This window comes from Ciconia boyciana, chromosome 5 (genome assembly GCF_034638445.1).
Source record: "Ciconia boyciana chromosome 5, ASM3463844v1, whole genome shotgun sequence".
In the NCBI taxonomy this organism is placed as follows: Eukaryota; Metazoa; Chordata; class Aves; order Ciconiiformes; family Ciconiidae; genus Ciconia; species Ciconia boyciana.
Genome location: NC_132938.1, coordinates 3,342,623 through 3,358,675, shown reverse-complemented (window position 1 = coordinate 3,358,675; position 16,053 = coordinate 3,342,623). Strand labels below are relative to the sequence as shown.

The following is a 16,053-nucleotide window of genomic DNA, read 5'->3' as shown; positions in this document are numbered from 1 at the left end:
AGGCGGCTGCCTGGGGTTGAACCACCACCTGGTCTCACCACTCCTCTATTTTGTTCTCAGCCCTACCTCGAGCTCAGGGCAGCAGGATGCCTCAGCTGTGCATGTAAAATGGGAAGCACTTGTGAAACAAGCTCCAGAGGCGCTTGGCACATGTTACAAGCTTGCACTTCATATATTTGAGGCAGAATTCATCCCGGCACAGCATCTTTATTAATTTGTCTGGGCTGCAAGCAATCCCACGCCGTTTGTCTCACCTGTGCTGCTGACAGGGACTGCCGCGGGATCTGCCTGTACAAATACCAGAAGTATTTTCAGCGTTTTCCCTCTGTAGGTTTTTAAATGAATCCGTGCTGACAAATTGCTCAGACATCCCCGGGAGGCTTCACAAGAGCGTTGGTGGCTTTGGGGCAGTGCTTCAGACAGCTTGCAGTTGGGAGCAAGACCACAGCCCCAGCCAAATGACACACAGATGTCGATCTCTGTCTTCTTTTCAGCGTGGAAAGGAGGAACACTCCAAAACCATGAGGAGACAGGTAAAGGAAGAAATCAGGAAGAAAAGGAAGAAACCCCTTTCTCATGCAGCGGTAGCTGGCCTGGGGAGCTCCCTGCCATGGGATGCAGTTGATGCTCTGTGGGTACCTGGGTTCAAGGGGAAACTTGACAAGTTCATGGACCAGAAATCCATCATGACCCAGTGCAAAATGCACAGAAGTCAAATTTGGGAGTGTATGGGGGGAATATAAAGCAGGCTGTCCAACTGACCCTTTTCTATCTATCCTTGCCCATTGTTTGCATTGATTTTCCCTGCTGTTCATCCCTAAAACACTAAGTGCCCCCGCCATGTCCCAGGAAGGCAGCAGGTTGGAGAAAGATCTGGGAAAACTCAAATTATCATAATCCAGATGTCTTGTGTGCATGATACAAAAAAAAACCAAACCAAAAACAACCCACAAAACACCGTAGTATTTTGCTAAAGAGAAATCAACCAGGAAGTTTTCTAAACTGAGGATAGATTATCTGGTACGAAGGTGGCTAAATTTATATCACTTGCCTGGCTTAATCGCTTACACGCTGAAAATACAGAGTGAATTTTTCAGTAGGACCATCCTGCATGCAGTCTCCACAAAAAACACATTTCACTGTTGAGGAAACCTTCTCTTTCTTGTTTCGGTCCAGGGCAGCCAGGGCTGGGTATGAGCAGGACAGCAAGGAGGGGACATAGCTCTGGAGAGGAGAGCGGCAGGCTGGGCAGATGTGGGAGCAAGATAGGACAAGAAACTTGTCTCCAGCAGGAAGGAGGAGTGGTGGGGAAGGGGAGATGGTGGCTACCATTTCGGGCATGCTGTGGGGAGGAAGAGCATCCCTGGGAAAAGGCAGTTTGGTCTCTGAGGAGGAGCTAAGGACCCGATTCCCCTGGTAAGGACAGGTGCAACACAGTGTGGTGGTTCATGGGCCACCCAAACTATGGCTGTCCTGGGGAAAGCACAAGGAGTGTCTTGGCTTAGAGACAACGCTGTCCTGGAGCCCCGTTGGAAGCTGGACAAGTCCCGTGATGCCATGCTAGCAGGTAGATAAGCTGGACGAGTCAGCAGGCTGTGTTGACTACCAGGGGGGGGATGCCAAGAAAGACGGGACCTGGTGGCCCACCAGCACACCAGCCCGGGATTGACACCAGACAAGGCAGCGCAGGTGGCACAAGTACCCTGAGCTTCAGAGGAGGACACAGCCACGTGAACATGGCAACATTATACCGTGATGCCAAGTGGCCCCTAGTCCTAGGAGGAGTGAAAGCTCTGGAGAAGCTCTCCATGACTTGGTGAGGGGCTTTTTAACTCAATGCAGGTGGATTCCTAGTAGGGAAATACTCTGGTGCAGACCTCTGACAGACAGACCTCTGAGCACTTGAAGAAGAGCTTGGACAAAACATCTGTGCACGGCTTCTTGCCTCATCTCCACGGCTCCTAACAGCCTCTTCCTGCTCACCTTGATCCTGCCTCTTTCATCCTTTCTTCCCAGTCGCCCTGACCTTGCATCCTTCATCCTTTCTTCCCAGTCACCCTGACCCTGCATCCTTCATCTCCTCATCCTAGGAGGCACCACCCTGTGAGGCTGGCACCTATTTGCCTTGGGAAGGGTCGTCTTTGCCTGTTTCTAGTCTGGCACTATCTCTGAAGAACCATTATTGCTAGTGTCAGCATTGCATTGGTGATGGCTGTTGAGCTATGCCTTTGACTTCGCTCCCCGTCTGAGGTGGCTACCACAAGCAAGGCACTGTTGAGATGCTGGCTGTGGGAGGAGGGAGAGGGCTCATACACCCCCAAATGTCAGTGGTCTTAAAAATACCAGACTTCTCCCGCTCGCATTGACTCACCCGTCACAGACCGCAAATTCCTGAGACATGTCATGGGCTGTGGGGAAATCGCCTTTCTCTGCACTGCTCCAAACAGACCATGCGTTTGTCTCCAGAGTGACCCATGGTCATCCTCTGAGGAACAGTCCTGTCCTCACAAGCATGCAGGGAGAGGTGGGAGACGGTGCTAAGAGGGACCGGGTGAGATGTGTCAGCATCCCAGCGGAGGGGGGCTTGAAAGGAGGGTGGGCTGAGCACCCTTGCTCTCTTCTCCTTCTCTAGGGATTTGCTGGGATCCCATTATCCTTTTGGGGTTCACCCCTACCAGTGGGGTTTTCTATACCTGCAGGTGCCCTCCTCCACTGCAAGAAGACACCCAGCAGAAAGTAGGACCTTGTGTGTATCCATTCCCATCAAACTGGATTTCAGTTGTCTCTGGTTTGAAATCCACCCCCTCCTCCAGCTCGAAATCCTCCCCATCTCGTCCCAAGTGCCAGCACTTTAACCCCACACGGGAATGGCTTGAAGGTCCCTTCTCAAAAAGCCTCATTTAATGGTTCCAGCTAAAGAGCAGAAATGCAGGAAAGACACAACCCCAATTATTTTGGAGATGTGGGGACCAGGAGTCTGTCCAGCTGCCTCTGGCCATCCAGCTGGCATCACAGCCAGGGGCAACGCAGCCTCCAAAAGCCAACAGGAGACCCCAGGAGCCCACACAGCCACGGGGTCCTGTTGGCCAGAGAAGTGGTGGCTGCAGGAGATGGGGTAGAGGAGGGGGTCCATGTTGTGTTTAATGGTATTTAAGCCAGATGCAAATAGCTTGGTGAGCTTTGGTGTCAGCCATCTCCCTTCTCCCTGCAGGAGCCCATCCTGTCCTGCTCAACCCTTCCCACCAAGAGATGTCCCCTCTCCAGCACCCAGATCCTCATGGTCCTAACCCAATCTGCCCAAAGCTCTGCAGTTTGATCACTGGAGCTGTCTCCCACCACAAGAAAGGTGCAGGAGGATGTGCTCGCATCTCCTGTCCTGCTAGGTCCCGCTGGTGTAGAGACACCCAACCCACAGCTGCAGCTGGGGTTAAAGGAAGGGTTGTCAATGATATTTTGGAAGCCGCTTCCTTCCCCTCCCTGCCTCCAGAATAGCTTTTTGTCTTTGGGTTTATTTTATTTCTTTTATTAAAAAGGTTCGACCCTGACGTGTTTTGGACGGATTCAAACACGGCATTGAATCCCTCTTGGGATGTGGCTTTTTTGGGTAAGAGAGGGAGGAGGGAAATTCATTGTGTCCAACCTTGCAAACCTTTGGAGAGGAAAAGCATCGCCTTCTCCTACTGCTGTTGCTCTCTGCCTCGATCTGTTTCTCTCTGACGAGTCCCGTGTCCTCACCCAACTCCTCCCTTAGATCAAACGAGCCAGCCACCCCCACGCATGCCACTCATCCTTCGCAGAGCTGTTCAATGACAGCAAAACTCCTCCGCAGTGGTAAAAATGGCTTATCCACCTCTTGGCCAGCCCGTACCCGCTGGGTCTGATGCAGTCTGGTTATGAGCTGCCAGGGGTCTTCACCCCTCTGCTGCAGCAAATACAAGTCATCACAAAGTCCCAGCATGCTCCTTGTGCTGCTGAGACCTCATGGATGGGTCCAACTGCTTCTTGCGTGTTTGGAGACTCAACCAACAGCTAAATGGTGCAAACCCAGGATCTCCCTTAGTATCCACCGCTGCCTGCTTTCTACCTCTGCCATGGGCTCAGAAAGCATCACGTTACAGAGGGTAACGGGAGTCTCGGGTGATGCTGACCTGCAAACCTGGCTACAGCATCTGCTGCGACCGTGACACTTGGCCCTGGGACCCCCTATGGACCCCCTATGTGATTTCAGAGGAGGACAAGTGACCCACACAGATGGGGAGGTGACAGCGCTCTGCAGCCAGGGTCACTGGCAGTGGCTGATGGCATTACATGTGGTTGAGGCCTGTTTATGATGTTTATGCAGCCAGTGGATGCCCAGCTAATAATTTGACCCTCTTAAGGTAAAGAATAAAAGGTCTGGCTCACAATCTGGGCTTTTGGCAGTGCTGGCAGAGAGTCAAAGGGTCTTGGAGACCTGAGTTCCATTTGGGCTGCCTTTTCTCCACCCAAAATACAGAAGAACCAACACTGGCTACCAGGACAAGAGCTCGTTGGTATTCTGGCTCAAGAAAGTTATGGCATTTACTCTGCAATTCAGTTTGCAATGAATGAATCCCCTTCCCAAGCACTGGCCGTATCAGATCTCTCCTGGAGGTTCACAGACAACAGGGAGGAAGTGACTTTTGATTTGATTTTACAAAATGAAGAGCAGTGAAATAACTGAGCTGCAGCAGTGTTCCCTGTCCCCAAGATGGAGATCAGAAAATTGCTGATAACAACAGAGAAAAGGCAGAAACGCTCAATAATTTCTCTTCTGGCTTTGGCAAAAGCAGGCTGATGTTCTTGTATTGCACAGGGGCAATGAAGTGCTTTCTAGTCCATTAGTAACCTAGGAAGACACTAAATGGCACGGCCTAGGGGTAAACATTTTTAAACAGCGGGGTCAGGTTAATCTGCTCCCGAGAGTCCCCTAGAAGCAGGGTGAGGAGTGGTGTGGCCTGCTGCTCATCCTCTCTGAGAAGACCTGGGGTTTCTATCTGATCCCAGAAGACTGGAAAGATAATAATTGCTGAAAAGATAATAATTGCAGGGCAATATTCAGGAAGAGGGGAAAGAAGAAGAGCTGGAGTGATGCAGCTTAGCCCGGCAGAAAGTGATGCAGGACTGGAGGGATGGAGCGTGGGAAGCTGTCAATATAAATAGATGGCTCATGCAAATAGGACTTTGCAGATTCGTGCAACTTCGTTTGGGGCAGGCTGTATTAGATGGCCCAAGCAGCTTCACAGATGGAAATATGCTCCTGTGAGGTGCTTTGGTTTGGAGTGACATGGTTATTCTGGTTAAAAAATGAGTATGAGTTATCATTAAAGTGTATGGTGGGGAGTGGTGAAGTGATGGATCTTGACTGGATGCCGAGGGGCTGGGACAGGGATGTGTCTAGCCAGGCTCCATGGAGGTCCTCCCAGTCTCCATCCTCCCTGTGCAGCTGGTGCTTCGAGAAAAAAGGACTAGGAAGAGGAAAAACTCACTGATCATTCCTCATATCTCCCCTGCCACAAAGCTTTTCAGAGGTACCTCACACCCGAGGTTGCCTTTGGACCCCTCAAATGGTTTGGTGCCATCAGAGGGCACTCACTCTCCATGACACTGCCTGGTCCCTCCTCACCCAGCCTAATGGCGTTTTGTCCTCCGTGAATTTTTGGCAGTGAATTTTTGCAAGGGAATGATGTCCTCTGAGAAACGCTACTTCGTTTCCTTTATCTTTAACCCAATATTTGAGTGATCTCCAGTTGCATTTTGAGGAAGAGTGAAGAGTTCCATCCACTCGTCACTTCATGCCATAAACAGGTACTTTAAGCCATTTTAGGCTCTACAGTAGCTAGTCTGAATGTGTTTGAAGTTTTGGTGCCTCTCAGGCACTCTGGGAATTAAAAAATCACTGTAGTAGGCTATGGTTCCCCTCTTGTAACTCTTCTGCATCTCTACAAGTCACAGGGATACCTGTAAGACGTGGCCCTGGAGCAGAAGCCATCTCACTGCTGCAATTCCCACCTCTTAGGTGGGACAGGCCAGCCACTGCCGACCCCCAGGAGGCAGAATCCCCCAAGGTAATTAATGCCAATTACTGCAATCAGCTAATTAGCAAACAAGGTCGATTCAAATGAAGTTACGGTGTCAACGGCTATTATGCATGCTTGCCTGTGCTGGAGTAAATCCATACCAGGAGGGTCTTGGAGAGCTGTTGGAGCCGAAAAGCCCTCTGGGATGGGAAATGGGAAGAGTTGGAGGGGATGCAGTGGGTAGCAGTGAAGCTAAGGGGGAAAAAACGCATCGCTGAGATGAATTAAGGAGGAAAGGTGTTGAAAACTAAAGCGATCCAGGTAATTGCTTGCAAATAGGAAGGGGATGGCAGAGAGGGATGGTGCCCACCAGCCAGCCAGGTCGGGGATGAGTGGGGAGAAGTCAGGGAAATATCTGGACTTCGTCAGGGAAATATCCGGGAATGTAGGGAACCCCCCCAAAGGAGGGGAGCAGGGGGGTTTCTCCCTTCCCTGGCAATGCCAGGGTCAAACAGCCTGGGAAGATCTCTCTCCTCCCCAGGCACAGGCATGGTGCAGGAGGTAACGCTCAGCCACATCCTCGACCCGCACCAGAACCAGCTCTGCAATTAGAAATGATTGCCACTTTTGGAAGTGAATTGCCAGCCTGGGCTTGCTTGGGATGCACCAATCTCCTGACAGGAGTTGGAGCCAGGCTTGCTCCGTTTCTGCCTGCAGGCACCTTCTTTGGGAAATGCAAACGTGAAGCGGGATGGGGCTACCAGGGTGGGATGCGGGGCTCTGGGACCAGCTCCAACCTGGAGCCAGAGGCCGGTGTAAAGCCTGTAGAGGCATTGGCTAATCCTCCCCTAAGCCTGCTGTGATGGATTTAAAGGGTGTTTGTGTCGCTCGCCCCCGGGATCAAGATCCTTAGAGGATAAGTGTCTGAAGGAAATGAAGGGATTCTCCTTCCCGCGGCGGGGCATGAAATGGAGACATGGCCCCTGCTGGGATGCGCCGGGGTGCTGGCGTTATCTCCTGCACGTTCTCCCTCGGAGGAAGAGGATGCCTGCTGTCACCTTGTGCTGGACTTTCGGGTGGCGAGTTTTGCTGCCTGGCTCTGGAGCTGGCAGATGCTCTGGTTTTATCATGGCAGTTGGCCCAGTGAAACGTTATCTGGCAGCCCAAATCTCTGCCTATCTCTAAAGCCCTGGAGGGGTGAAAAATTGCTTTTCAACCCCACGTCATGGGTGAAGCAAAAGGATTTCACCCAGGTCCTGTCCTGGCCAAAGCTGGAGCTGGGGCTATAACCCCTGGGCTGTCCTACCCATCCTCGACTTCTCTGCTCATTCACATGATGGGAACCAGTGCAGGTAAAGCCTTTAACACACTTCTGCTTCTTTGAGGGCTGAGGAGGAGGGGAAAAGACATCAACGGATTGATGGGAAAGTCCATTAAAGAAGGAACAATTAAGTTTTCCAGCTTCGAGGAGTAACCTCCGGGTGGTGGATGCATCCACATAACCCGATGCCGAGATAGCTGTGCAGGCTATGCGGGCATTCGTGGCATGGGGAGGCTGCTCAGGGATAGCTCGGGTGACTTGTAGGACTTGTTTTTAAAACAAACACATCCCTTTTATCACCTGAAACCCCGCACCCCCAACAGGGGGAACTTATTTAACCAAGAAACACCACCATTAATCTCCTCTGGGGCTTGAGGCTTTGCTGGCACCTTGGCTGAGGCACCTCTTCCCAAAGCCACGTACCCACCTCCCACAATGCTGGGCACAACCCAGCCCTGCTTGGAGCCGCGGTGGGTCCTCTGCTGCTGGCCGGTACTACTCACCCAGTGCATTGCAGCGAGAGGGAAATAATCCCTCCTCTCTTTTCCTGCTATCAGGAATGCACCACACCTGGTGCCCCTCAGGGAGTGTTTGCAGTCCCGGCGGGTGCCTGGGCTGGATTGTTTGCCCAGGGATTTTTTTTTTTTTTAAATATTATTATTAAAAGCTAATTTGGGCCCCTGAGAGCATGGAGGGGAAGACAAAGCCCTTGGCTGGCACTGAGGAATGTCAACAGGCTGTGGGTTGGTTGGGCCAGTCCTGGCAGTGTGAGCTGCAGATCACAGGTGAGGTGAGTTTGTTTGAGCTCTGCTGGAAAACAGGCTGGCCTGCTGGGGATTGCCCCAAACATGTGCAGGTCGCGCATTCACTGCTTTAGCCGCAAGATCAGGTTTTAAAATATCTCACCGTAGTCCCCAATTTAGTTCCCACTCAGTACAATCCCTTACCATTTGCTGCTCTGGGCTTGGGGGGCTGCAATACAGCCTAGCAGAGGGAAACGGGGATCTGCAGGGTTAAGGAACATGCCAGGGGCCACATGAAATGCCAGTAGCAGAGCACAAAACAGAACAAACTCTCCACTCAGGACTCAACACTGCTAAAACCACTCCTAGCTGTTGGGGACATCCTGATCCCCAAAGAGATCAACCCCTGGGGTCTGCAAATGCAACTGCAACTGCATCCCGGCTTGGAAAACCACTGGGAGGGAGGAAGAGTGCAGCAGCCGGGAGGAAGAGTGCAGCAGCCCGCGGATCAGAGGAAGGAGGAGAGCAAAATCCTGCTGCGCAATGGCTGGCTGGGGACCAGCTCAGCAGCAGTGATTTATTATTTGCATTACAGGAGGAGCTGGAAGCCGTGGAGAACATCAGGGTCTCCCTGAGACTGGCACGAAAGCCGTGCTTTATGGGCTGTATTCAGCTTGCTCCTGGAGACCGGTATTTATGTCCTTGCTGAGCTGAAACTGGGTGGAGCTGTGGCTTCTCCTAGAGGCCTTTTGAGAAATGTATTTATTTGAGGAGGGAGAAATACGAGCCTGGAACAGGTCCTGGTCTTTCCCAGAGCTCCCCCTGCCCTGGGCAGGGAGAGCGGGACCATAGTGCCTGGGGGAGGAGAGCCCTGGGAGCTGGGGAGCCACCCTGTGCAGCGCAGGGGACGTGGGGCTGCAGCTCTGCCCATCTCAGCCCAGCATCCCTGATGGTTTTCGGGATGTTTTCATCCTCTCCTTTCTGTCCTGGCCTCTCTGAGCTGCCCTGAGAAGCCATTACAGGGACAGCTCTCCCTGGCTTTCCACTCCACTGCTGGGAGCAATCACCCTGGGTGGACAACAGCAGGGCAAGATGCATGTTCTGGCTGAAACCAACACCAACATGTCCCTGTCCCCTGTCCCGTCTCCCTTTCAATTCCTTGCATCGCTGGAGGCAGAAGGCCCTGCTGCAGGGAAATGTCTGAGGTGGGATGCCCGGTCCTCCCATCCCCAACGTCTCAGGTGGGATGTGTTGGCTGTAACTCCAAGTGCTTGTGAAGGGCAGAGCTGAGGATGTAATGAAGGCACGGTCCACAGGGAGTGGAATGAGCTTGTACTAGATCAACTGATATAATTAGAAAGCAGGGACAAGGAGATGAGCTCCTGTGCCCGAAAGCTGGTCTGATTTTTCCAGCTCCAGCAGCTGGGCTAATAAAAGCTCTGACCTCCCGTTGCGCATCATCTCCGGCGCGTGTCTGCGGGGCACTGCGATGGGCGTGAGCTCGGGGAGGAGCTCCCATCCTTGAATGTTTCCAGGGATGGGGCATCTACAACCCCTGTGGGCAACATCCACTGCCATCGCTTCGGCCACTCGGCCGCCTCTGGCCCCTCCTACCCTGGGCACGCCAGGGGTGGGCAGTGTCCATCCTCCCCGAAACCACGCAGCTGGGGATGCTCGCCCAGTTGACTTTGCCCACCAGTTTCATGCCCAGGGAGCCTCTCTTCGTGCTTTGGTTCAGGCGAGAACCCCAAAGTGGTCCCAAAATGACAACCCTCTTGCAAAATCCTCAGGTCATACTCTCTGGTGATGGTGGGGAGGAGGTGGTGGACTTCTATGGGAACATCTCCACCAAATCCCAACTCCACAAGCCAAGGCTTCCCCATGGAAAGAGGAAGAGGACAAGATCTCCATTCATCTGCCAACCCACCTTGTCTCTCTGGCAGCACTTGCAGAGCCCATCAGGGCCATGCCATGCTCGGTGCTGTACAGAAGTACACTTACTCCCCTAATAACCCCCCAAAACTTGCAAACTGGCCTCACAGCAAGGATTTAGCGCCAGGGAAACAGGAAAACCCCGGCCATCTGGAGAGTGCAGACTATGCCCAGACAGGCTGGGGCGGGCAATATTCCTGCTGGATTTATCGGACATAGCCACCTGGTTTGGGGAGGAAGAGCTCCAGTGTGCCCTGCTGCTTGGCCTCAGGGCTGGAGGGAGGGAAACGTGGAGAACCACTGAGCCATATAGGGCCTACAACAAGGTATCTTGAAAGCCTGAGAGATAGAGAAGAAGGGTCCTATAGGTATATAGGAGAGGCTCATCAATGCAGGATGAAACCCAACGAGGTGCACTGGGCTTGCTCTCACCTCCCCTGCAAAATAAACACCCCTGTCCCATCCTCCTTCCCTGTTTGTCCCTGGCAGACACAGAGCCGGCAGGCATTGCTCCACTCATGGAGCTTCCAGACAGGGAACCAGTTTCCCCCAGGATTCTCTAGGTGCTGGACACATGGTCAGAAATTGCTTATCCCGGGTTTTTTTCCTGGCTTGGATCATTATTATTATTACTGGTGCTGGGCTTCCAGAGAAAAACATGTCTTTGGGCCACATACCAAGGGATTTGGTTAATTCGTTACCCGCAGACGCACATATATTTATTTAAAAGCGCCTCTTGTTATGCTACTTGGCAACTTCTGAGCCCGTGTATTTCTCCAGCTGATAAATATTTGTGAGGTTGTTTGTGTGAAGAGCAGCATGTGTTAATAATATGATCATCTTTCTTCTGAGCTTCCTACAAAGAGAACAGGCTCCATTACATCTGTCTAAACCCGGAGCATCTCACTGGCCCACGATCAGGATCCGGCCCCAAAAGAAGGGGAGGGTCGCTTGGCTCCATACTGGTGTGAGGATGAGGCGTCTGAGTTTATTTTGCATCACTCAGTGCTGCAGTTCAGACTCCGGCAGCAACCACTGGGACCAGTTGAGGACCGAAAGGCGGGAGGTGGCTGTTGCATGGGCGGTGGGAGCGGGGACGATGTCAGAGGGTGCTAAAGGGCATGCAGGGGCTCCGAAAGCAACGGAAAAATTAATGGAGCAAAAAGGAAAGCTCAGATCATTGAATAAATCCCTGAGCCACCAACTGCTGGAGACCAGGAGAGTTTCTCTGGTGTCTCAGCTAGCCCAGGCTGCTGTAGGTGCAGCCATCCCGGATCCTTCTGTGCACAAGAGCTGCCCGTGGTCTCCGTGCTCCAGTGAGGCTCCAGCTGCTGGAGTCACGTTATCCCACAACCCCCCTGCTTTCATCCAAAGGAAAACCCCAAACATTTCCAGCCCGTTTGACCACCCCAAAACTCAATGCATGCACAGAAGAAGGAAGGTGCCAGCCACGGCAGCGGTCAGCGGGGAGGAGGGGAAGGCAGAGACCTGGCTACCAGGTCTCATCTTGGGTCAAACTCCAGCAAGGCTCAGACAAAACCTGTCCTTCTAGCTCAGGAACCAGATAAAACCAGTAGGATCCACATATTAATTGCAAAACCTATTTTGCAAGGGGGAAAACTCGGGTTTTCCTGAGTTTAGGAGAGCTGGGAGCCCGATTTCAAGCCCTGCAGCAGCTCCACTGAGATGAAGCCGGAGCTTCTGCAGCTCTTCCACCAGGTCAAGGGGACTTTCAGCTCCCTCTGCCAGGAGAGCTCTTGGCTCCAGCCAACCTTGGATTATAAGGCATAAGCCATCTCCCTCTTTCGTGATGGCTGCTTTGACGCTTGTGTTTGCTTTACTTGCTGTTTCAGGAGCTATGTGGGCCTTCTTGCCCCCCAGGAAGGTGAACCTCCTCCTGGCTGCGCTCTTGCTGCCTGCTCCCCTCCTGCTCTGGGACCACCACTGTGAGGGTCCCAGAAGAGATGTCCTTCTCACCCACCGCCCCACCAAGACATGTTCCTATGGGAACAGTGGGAAAAAGCAAAAGTCCAGCCCCTGGCTTCCAAAAAATGGGGGTGTGTCATTTTTTGGGGCCAGTGCCCCTGGCCTTTTCCCCCCCACAGTGGTGCCTGGGGCTCTGGGGCAATGGGAGAGCTGAGTTTCGGGTGCACGTTGCTCCCTGCCAGGAACCACCTGGCTTGTTGCAGGGTCTCAAAGCGCTCGGACCACCACCACCTCCAGGATGGAGCATCACAGCCTACCTGTGGCTCCTGGTGCCACCATGTCCTGCAAGGAAAGGACTCCCAGGCCGGGGAAAGCCCAACCAAAGGAGGAATGCAGTGACCCAACATGGGGTATAAAGGTTTTACCCATGGAGGAGAAGCCGGAGGGGCTTGGGGGGGTCCCTGCCCACTCCCCCCAGCCCACGGGGCAGGGATGTCTGGGCTCCTGGACCTATGCCTCCATTTCACTTTCAGATCCCTCAAATAATAACCGTGTTTGCCAGCTCCTGTGACAAGAATGACTAATGGGGAAAGATCCTCCGCGAAGGGAAACAAGAAATCTCCTCGTTTCACCCTTTGTTTGCCGGATTTCTCTGACAGCCCTGGGCACAGCTGGGCTTTCCTTGGTGTGCTCAGTTTCCCTGCACGAGAAAGCAGATTTTAAGCCCTACAACAGCTCCAGCAACACCCTCTTAACTCTTAAGCTTCCCCGTCAGGACATGACTCCCTGCAGAAACTTTTTGCAGCCCGGTTTATCCAGATTCCTGCTCCAGACTGAGTTATCATCCAGCGAGTGCTTCTGCTGATGCAACATGGTTTTCACTGTGCATTTGGAAACCACCCTCCCCATCTGCCTTTTTTTGCAAGGCAGGAGACCGTCTTTCCTCCTCCGGAGAGGGATGGGTGCGCGAGAGACGCCCTCTTTGTGCACCATGACAGGGTGATGCCCCTGCAATGGATGCTGCAGCGGGTGCCCGGGGCTGATGCTGCAGCCCCCATGGAGGCTGGGGCTCTCCCAGTCCCATCTCTGGTAGGACAAGCCGCTGCTGTCTCCCAAATATCTAGGCTCCTGCAAACAGATGTTGGACTTTCAGATGCTTTTCTACCTCCTCCTTTTGGATCTGGGGGCTGGGGGTTTGTCCCTTAGGACATCAGCCTGGTGACCCAGCAAAGAAGAGCTCAAGGAGGAGGGAGTCGTCCCTGTATGGAGCCCATGCGGCCACGCACGCTGCTGCACTGCTTTTTAAATGCCCACCCCTGCAGCAGGGAGCCAATGGGGGAAATTTCAGCCCCTTCACAAATTCCTCCTCTGCCCCGTTGTCATCGCAAGGCCAACACTCAGGACATCATGCCCGGTTCCCATGCGGGATCCCGGACGCCACAGACAGGGAATCCCACCGCTCTGGCATTTCCACGCCTGTTTTCAGACCGTTCGCCTCCCAGCCTTTGCAGAAAATAAATTCCCCAGTCAGGCTGAACTCGGATGACAGCATCACATGCTATATATAGCCACGGCAGATCGCCGCTCGAACCAGGGCCACACATAAACAAACCGCACGGCGCATGGTTCCCCGCGCGGAGAGGGGACAGGCGAACGAACCGCAGATGACGGAGGAGCCTCCCCCCCCGGCTGCTCGAGACTGGGGGTGCTTTGAGATCCTGCCCCTTCTTTTAAGGCCAGCATCTCCCTCGAGGGCTCAGCTGCTGGCATAATCCGCTGCCCAAGAGGGTTTGCAGATGAAGGATGGGCTGGAGGGTGTTGAAAGCAGAACACAGTAGAGCTAAGGGAGTTGCCAAAGGTTATCCTGCGGGGCAAGTAGCATCCCCTGGCTTGAATTACACCCGCTGACTCCCAGCTTGAATTAAAGAAGACGTTGCCATCACCCCTCTCACATACCACGATGTGGGGCAGAAAAAATGCCAGCACAGACCTGTGACAGCATCTGCCCACCCCTCCTGCCTCTGCTCCACATCTCCCTGCAGCCCTCCTGCTTGCATCTGCCTGCTCCTCTCCCTGCCCGACCCTCTGCCGCGGTGCACGGAGCTGCATGGGGCTGCACGGGGCTGCACGGGGCCGCACGGGGCTGCACGGGGTCCGGAGCAGAGGGAAGAAGGTGTCGATGTGCAGTGGGGACCCACACCTGGCTCAGCTGGCAGGCCTTGCCCTCCTTCCCCAGCTGTCCCCTCGCACGGGGAAGAGGCAGGGGATGCTCAGCGGGATGCTCAGGAGGCTGCGGAGCATCCAGCAGCCCAACGCTCTCCTCCGGAGCAGAGGGACCAGCCGGCCTGGGGGGCCGCTCGCAGCCACAGGTTCCCAGGCTCTCAGGAGTGGATGGGGGTGGCAGAGGGGGTCCCTGCCCTCCTCTCCGGGCACACCCGCATCCCCGGATAGGGCTCTCTGCTGCACTGCAGCAGCTCCAGCCCGGCTCTCTCCCGGGGAGCTGGCAGAGGGGATGCCTGCCTTCATCCTTCCTTCATCATGACACCCTCTCCGGCTGTTCCAAACCCAGCTGCTGGGCCAGCGAGCAGGATGAGCCACCGGGAAGAGCGGCAACTTGCTCCTCTCCCGCATGGGCATGGAGCCTGTGGGCCTGGGCACCCCGGGGAGCAGAGAGCGGGAGGGGGGGGGTTTGCACCCACAGCCCTGCCAGCGTGCACCCATGGCTTGGGGGTTGCAATGGGTGGGGGGAACACTCGATGCCCGTGTCCTCGCAAAGCCGGGGAGGCATCGGTGCCTCCTTGGGTGAAGTCCCAAGCGGGGAGCCCCGTGTAGTGACGTCCCCCCCAGCGTCCTCCCTTCCTCCCCGCCGCTGCTGGGTGAGGGCCACCCAGCACCGAGGCAGATGACATAATTCCCAGCAACTGCACGTTAATCACTCGGCTGCCAGCAACCTCCTTTGCTTGAATCCAACCCCCATCCCCAGCCACCGCTCCCCTCCCTGACATCACTGCAAAAGAAATAAAGAAATAAATAAAAGAAGCTGAGGAAGGGGATGGGGAATAACCTGATCCTGCTGGGCACTGGCAAACAGGTCTGCCCCCCCCCCCCCAGCCCCTCCCCGCCTTGCACTCTATTTTTGGGTGCTGTCATATCCAAAGGGCCCCGCGGGGCCAAATCCAGGCAGCTGCGACTTTAGGCACAAACAAGCTTCCCTCCCCTCCATCACACCAGAAATCAGCGCTGGCAGCCCATCCTCCCCCCCCCCGGTCCCCAAAATCTTCCCCTCCCCCCCAAATTACAGCTGGGTGGGTGGTTCAGACAAGCGAAGCTCCAGCATCAGGTCCCCCCCCCCTTGTTCTCTGTGCACCCCACATCTCTCCCACCCTCCAGCCCCCCCGCCCCCCGTCACCCCTCATCCCGTCCCACGTCGTGTGTCCTCCCCTCCCAGTACCGCTTCCCAGTTCCTCCCAGTTCCTCCCCAGCCCGAGCCTTACTGTTGGCGGGGATGCTCGGGGCTCTGCTGGTCCCCGGCGCGGTGGGCAGCGATGGGCAGCGGGCGGGCAGGGAGCGGGCAGGGAATCAAGCGGCGTTGGCTGCGCAGCCGGGTGGCCGCTCCCGTCCGAGGGGTCTCATCTCATTTTGTCATATGTCACCAACACACACACACACACACACACACACACACACAGACACACTCGCAGCCACGTTTCCCCCCCCTTCTTGCGGCAAACGGCGGCCACCCCCGACCCCACCCCCTGTCAAAGCAGCAGCCTAACAGCGAGGAAGGGAAGGATGGAGGGAGGATCTGCTCGCCTTCTCTTTAACTCTTCCCTCGCCACCCCCCCAGGACAGGGCTCCACCGGGTCAGGCCATGTCCCTGGCTGGGGATGGTGGGATGCTGCAGGGACCCCCCCCACCCACCCACCCCAGCACCTTCCCCCACAGGGCTCTGGGACAGGGGACATTTGGGGTCTGGTGGTGCCTTGGCTCCGTTCCCCGCAGCCTCGTCGTGTCTCATCGCTCTCCGTGCCCCGAAAACAAGAGCCCCCTCAATACAGCTCAGCCCCAACATCGCCCCACGCAGTGGGTCAAG

The 16,053-nt window shown here is 54.7% G+C and overlaps 1 protein-coding gene across 2 annotated transcripts in view; it reads right to left on the bottom strand.

The window, feature by feature from the left end:
- Nucleotides 1–15,660, bottom strand: part of LZTS3 (leucine zipper tumor suppressor family member 3) — a 53,846-nt gene extending 38,186 nt beyond the window's left edge. For both annotated transcript variants that reach the window (XM_072863017.1, XM_072863018.1), the window contains exon 1: nucleotides 15,455–15,660. The gene's annotated coding sequence lies outside the window, so the exon portion shown is untranslated. The remainder of the gene's footprint in view (nucleotides 1–15,454) is intronic.
- Between the last annotated feature and the right edge of the window lie 393 nt (nucleotides 15,661–16,053).